The sequence below is a fragment of the Glycine max genome, chromosome 17 (assembly GCF_000004515.6).
Source record: "Glycine max cultivar Williams 82 chromosome 17, Glycine_max_v4.0, whole genome shotgun sequence".
Classification (NCBI taxonomy): Eukaryota; Viridiplantae; Streptophyta; class Magnoliopsida; order Fabales; family Fabaceae; genus Glycine; species Glycine max.
Window position 1 is genome coordinate 29,670,580 of NC_038253.2, and position 6,515 is coordinate 29,677,094.

At 41.0% G+C, this 6,515-nt stretch overlaps 1 non-coding gene across 1 annotated transcript; it reads right to left on the reverse strand.

Moving 5' to 3' along the window:
• Positions 1-1,825: 1,825 nt before the first annotated feature.
• On the reverse strand, positions 1,826-1,932 carry LOC113000044 (small nucleolar RNA R71). The gene has a single exon (XR_003265315.1). It is a non-coding gene; the product is annotated as a small nucleolar RNA R71 (small nucleolar RNA).
• Positions 1,933-6,515: the final 4,583 nt, after the last annotated feature.

The window sequence follows — 6,515 nt, forward strand, 5'->3', positions numbered from 1 at the left end:
AATGGACGAAGGGCTAACTGGTGTATGAGGTGCCTAATCACGTATTGAAAACCCTAAGTTGATTTTCGCTTAGTAAATTGAAATAAGGTTGGATTAAGTGGTTGACTGTCAGGGACAAATTCTCCATAACCCAGGATAAGAGAATGGCTTCTGAATCAGAGGAAACAACCCATTTTTAATATTAGTAGTTTCGTATTCCAGATTACTTGTTCTGCTCTTTAATCACATAACAAACAACCCCCCCCCCCCCCAATCATTACTGTTACTGCAAGTATATTATGAACATTTGGTTTGTCACTGCTCGTTGGGAAACGACCTAGGATCACTTCCTAGTTACTGCATTTTCATGTTTATTTGATTCAGGTATGGCCTCGATCAAATTTGGCGCCGTTGCCAGGGAGCAGTGTCCAAAGGTTCATAATAGCTAGCGTTGTGTGTTTAATTCTTTCGTGTTTTATGTTTAATTGTTAGTATTGTGTTAGTATGTGTGTTAGTATTGTTTAGTGTCCTGGTATTTTGTTTAGTGTGTGTTCTGTTTCAGTTTTCCCATTAAGCGTTTCCCCTGTTTCAGTCTTGGGTGTTTTGTTGTGAATAGTGTTTTGCGACGGACTTTGCGACCACTTTTGCTTGCGGCAAAATAGAGTAGTAGTAGAAATCAATTAGAGACGGATTTTAGCGACCACCCATGCTGAATTATTTGTGATTTTTTGTTTTAGTAGCTAGGGTTGTTATTTTTGGCTGAATTTTTTTGTGGTAACTTCTTTTAATCCATATTTTGTGGGAAAAATAGCTAGAGCCTTTAGTTTGGTCAGATTTGAAAGTTCCAAAAAACTAGCAAATTTTGTGTTTGTCAAAACTTCAAACGGCCATAACTTTTGCTCCGGTTATCAGAATCGCAATTATTATATATGCATTTGGGGTAGAAAAAAATTTCCTACGCCATGGTAGCAGGCCAAAGGCCGGCTGAGGTCTCCATCGTCCAAAAAAAGCGATTCTGTCAAAAGTTTTTTATTTTTCAAGTTTTATTCACTTATTTTTCTTAACCTACCATTTTTAGCTTTCATAGTTAGACTTTGAATTTTTGTCTGAAATTTTTTGTGCTATCTTCTCCTCATTTTATAAGGTTGCTCACAAAATTTCAAGTCATTTGCATATCATTTGAGGGTAGCTGTAGTTCAAACCTACACCTTTATTTACATGACAAGGCAACTAGTTGTGTGCATGCTGAATGTAGTGTATGACTAGAGGCAATCCATCTGACTTACAACCCTTTGATCCTGAGATAGATAGGACATTTCATAGATTAGTTAGGCATCATTTTATACCTTTTGATCATTCTGAGCATTCCATTACTGGTGAATCTGTGCATTATGTTATTGGTGATTTTGAACATCCTGATCTTGAGCATTATAATTTTGAGCATTCTGATTTTGCACATTCTGAGAACATGGCACAACCTCCACCCCGTGAGAGGACTCTAAGGGAAATGGCTGCACCTGATTTCACCTACGAAAGCTTGTGCATCCAATACCCTGATGAGGATGTCCCATATGTTCTTAAAACTGGACTGATTCATTTGCTTCCAAAGTTTCATGGCCTTGCAGGTGAAGACCCGCACAAACATTTGAAAGAATTTCACATTGTCTGCTCCACCATGAAACCCCCAGATGTCCAAGAGGATCACATATTTCTGAAGGCTTTTCCTCATTCATTAGAGGGAGTGGCAAAGGACTGGCTGTATTACCTTGCTCTAAGGTCCATCACAAGCTGGGATGACCTTAAGAGAGTATTCTTAGAAAAAATTTTCCCTGCTTCTAGGACCACAACCATCAGGAAGGATATCTCAGGTATTAGACAACTCAGTGGAGAGAGCCTGTATGAGTACTGGGAGAGATTTAAGAAACTATGTTCTAGTTGCCCCCACCATCAGATTTCAGAGCAGCTTCTTCTCCAATATTTTTATGAAGGACTCAGTAATATGGAGAGAAGTATGATAGATGCTGCCAGTGGTGGAGCCCTTGGAGACATGACTTCTGCTGAAGCCAGAAATTTAATTGAGAAGATGGCTTCCAACTCCCAGCAGTTTAGCGCCAGAAATGATGCCATAGTCATTAGAGGAGTGCATGAGGTAGCTACAAACCCATCTGCATCATCTAAAACTAAGAAGCTTGAAGGCAAACTGGATGCATTAGTTAACTTGGTAACCCAGCTGGCCTTGAATCAGAAATTTGTTCCTGTCACAAGAGTTTGTGGTTTGTGCTCCTCTGCTGACCACCATACAGACCTTTGCCCTTCCATGCAGCAACCTGGAGCAATTGAGCAGCCTGAAGCTTATGCTGCAAACATTTACAATAGACCTCCTCAACCTCAGCAGCAAAATCAACCACAGCAGAACAATTATGACCTCTCCGGCAACAGATACAACCCTGGATGGAGGAATCACCCTAACCTCAGATGGTCCAGCCCTCAGCAACAACAACAACAGCCTGCTCCTTCCTTCCAAAATGCTGTTGGCCCAAGCAGACCATACATTCCTCCACCAATCCAACAACAACAACAACCCCAGAAACAACCAACAGTTGAGGCCCCTCCACAACCTTCCATCGAAGAACTTGTGAGGCAAATGACTATGCAGAACATGTAGTTTTAGCAAGAGACCAGAGCTTCAATTCAAAGCTTGACTAATCAGATGGGACAATTAGCTATACAATTGAATCAACAACAGTCCCAGAATTCTGACAAGCTACCTTCTCAAGCTGTCCAAAATCCCAAAAATGTTAGTGCCATTTCATTGAGGTCGGAAAAGCAGTGTCAAGGACCTCAACCCGTAGCACCTTCCTCATCTGCAAATGAACCTGCCAAACTTCACTCTACTCCAGAAAAAGGTGATGACAAAAATTTTCCTAACAATTTTTGTGCAGGTGAATCTTCTTCCACAGGTAATTCTGATTTGCAAAAGCAGCACATTCTCCCTCTTCCATTCCCTCCAAGAGCAGTTGCCAACAAAAAAATGGAAGAGGCAGAGAAAGAGATCTTGGAAACATTTAGAAAAGTAGAGGTAAACATACCTCTGTTGGATGCAATCAAGCAAATTCCAAGATATGCCAAATTCTTGAAGGAGCTGTGCACTAATAAGCGGAAGCTTAAAGGAAGTGAACGGATTAGCATGGGCAGAAATGTCTCCGCATTGATTGGTAAATCTGTTCCTCAAATTCCTGAAAAATGCAAAGATCCAGGTACATTCAGCATACCTTGTATTATAGGGAATAGTAAGTTTGACAATGCCATGCTAGATTTAGGAGCTTCTGTTAGTGTTATGCCTCTGTCTATTTTTAATACTTTATCTCTAGGCCCCTTGCAGTCAACTGATGTGGTAATTCATTTAGCTAATAGAAGTGTTGCCTACCCTGTTGGTTTCATAGAAGATGTTTTAGTTAGAGTTGGTGAACTGATTTTCCCTGTTGATTTTTATATTTTGAATATGGAAGATGGATTTTCTCAAGGATCAGTTCCCATCATTCTAGGCAGACCCTTTATGAAAACTGCTAGAACTAAGATAGATGTTTATGCAGGCACACTGTCCATGGAGTTTGGTGATATAACTGTTCATTTTAATATTCTGGATGCTATGAAATACCCATCTGAAGATCTTTCTGTATTTCGTGCTGAAATAATTGATCATGTTGTTGATGAATACATGACTGATCTTTATTCTAATCTGCATGCCTCTCACTCTTCATGCATTGAGTCTGAAATTGTACTTGATCATATGTCTGAATTTGATGCTGGGAGTGAATCTGAGAGTGATATTGATTGCATTCCTGGTGGTGGTGTTTTACCTCTTGAGATTGATTTTATAGAGTCAGATAGGACTAACCATGTTTCAGGAAGTACACATACCTCTGACTTTCTTTATGAGGTAAAGGCTGAGAAAGCATCTCCTTCTACCACTGTCCAGCCAACCACACCAGAGTTGAAGCCTCTGCCATCAAATTTAAAATACGCTTACTTGGATGATAACAAGAGTTTTCCAGTGATTATATCTGCCTCCCTTGCTGATGAGCAAGAGGAGAAGTTGTTGTCAGTTCTCAAGAAACATAAGAAGGCTATAGGCTGGACCTTGGCGAACATTCCTGGTATTAGCCCATCCACATGTATGCATCGAATAAATTTAGAGGATGGAGCTAAACCAGTAAGACAGCCACAGAGAAGACTCAACCCGGTGATTCTTGACGTAGTGAAGAAGGAGATAACCAAGCTTTTGCAAGCTGGAATCATTTATCCTATCTTCGACAGCCAATGGGTGAGTCCCGTCCAAGTAGTCCCGAAGAAGACCGGCCTCACAGTGATCAAAAATGAGAAGGAGGAGCTAATTCCTACTCGGGTGCAGAACAGTTGGAGAGTCTGCATTGACTATAGGAGGCTGAACCAGGTTACCAAAAAGGACCATTTTCCCCTGCCATTCATTGACCAGATGCTTGAACGCCTGGCAGGTAAATCCCACTACTGTTTCCTTGATGGTTTTTCTGGTTATATGCAAATTACTATTGCTCCTGAGGATCAAGAAAAGACCACATTCACCTGCCCCTTCGGCACTTTTGCTTATAGCAGGATGCCTTTCGGCTTGTGCAATGCCCCTGGTACCTTCTAGCGGTGCATGATTAGTATTTTCAGTGATTTTTTAGAAAATTGCATAGAGGTGTTTATGGATGATTTCACTGTATATGGATCCTCTTTTGATGGTTGTTTGAATAGTTTGGAAAAAGTTTTGAATAGATGCATTGAAACTAACCTTGTTCTAAATTTTGAAAAATGTCATTTTATGGTTGAGCAAGGTATAGTTTTAGGCCACATTATTTCCAATAAGGGTATTGAAGTAGATCTTGCAAAAATTTCTGTTATTTCACAATTGCCTTACCCCTCTTGTGTGCGAGAGGTGCGATCTTTTCTTGGTCATGCAGGATTCTACAGGCGCTTTATAAGGGATTTTAGCAAAGTAGCCCTTCCACTGTCCAACTTGTTGCAAAAGGAGGTGGAGTTTGACTTTAATGACAGATGCAAAGAGGCTTTTGATTGCCTCAAAAGAGCGCTGACTACCACCCCCATCATCCAGGCACCCGATTGGACAGCCCCTTTTGAGCTTATGTGTGATGCATCAAATTATGCATTGGGGGCTGTCCTTGCTCAGGAAATTGATAAATTGCCTAGGGTGATATATTATACTTCTAGGACTTTAGATGCTGCCCAAGCGAATTATACTACTACTGAGAAAGAGCTTCTAGCCATAGTTTTTTCTCTTGAAAAATTTCGATCTTATTTGCTTGGTACCCGCATTATTGTTTATACTAACCATGCAGCTCTAAAGTACTTGTTGAAGAAGGCTGATTCTAAGCCTAGGTTGATCCGATGGATGCTCTGGCTCCAAGAGTTTGACTTGGAGATTCGTGATAGGAGCGGAGCACAAAATCTAGTTGTTGATCATTTGAGTCGGATCGAAAGTGTATCAGATGCGGATTCACCCATTCGGGATGATTTCCCGGATGATCATTTGTATATACTGTATAGTATTTCTGACTCTCTTTCTACTCCCTAGTTTGCTAACATTGTCAATTATTTAGTTGCCTCTGTTTTTCCTCCCTTAGCATCTAAGGCCTAAAAGGATAAAATTAAAAGTGATGCTAAGCATTTTATTTGGGATGACCCCTACTTGTGGAAATTGTGCAGTGATCAGGTAATTAGACGATGCATTCCAGATCATGAGACTGACTCAGTCCTGCAGTTCTGTCATTCTTCCGCACCGGGAGGTCATCTGGGTGTTCAAAGGACAGCTCGCAAGGTGCTTGATTGTGGTTTTTATTGGCCCACCATCTTTAAAGATGCGTGGAAGATCTACAGCACTTGTGAGAAGTGTCAGAGAGCAGGAAATACACTTACATGGCGACAAAAAATGCCTCAGCAACCTATGCTATTATGTGAGGTGTTTGATGTTTGGGGTATAGATTTCATGGGCCCTTTTCCTGTCTCTTTTGGTTATGTTTACATTCTCCTTGCAGTTGACTATGTTTCAAAATGGGTGGAAGCCAAGCCCACTAGAACTAATGATGCTAAAGTTGTTGCAGACTTTGTCAGGTCTAATCTGTTTTGCAGGTTTGGAGTACCTAAAGCAATCGTTAGTGATCAAGGAACCCATTTTTGCAACAGGACAATGCATGCCCTACTTAAGAAGTACGGGGTGGTACACAGGGTATCCACACCATACCACCCCCAGACCAATGGACAGGCAGAAATTTCTAACCGGGAAATCAAGCGAATTTTAGAGAATATTGTGCAGCCAAGCAGGAAAGATTGGAGTGCCAGGCTTGATGATGCTCTCTGGGTACATCGGACTGCCTACAAAGCACCCATAGGAATGTCTCCTTATCGGGTTGTCTTTGGAAAGGCATGTCATCTTCCAGTGGAAATTGAGCACAAAGCTTACTGGGCAGTGAAGACTTGCAACTTCTCTATGGATCAAG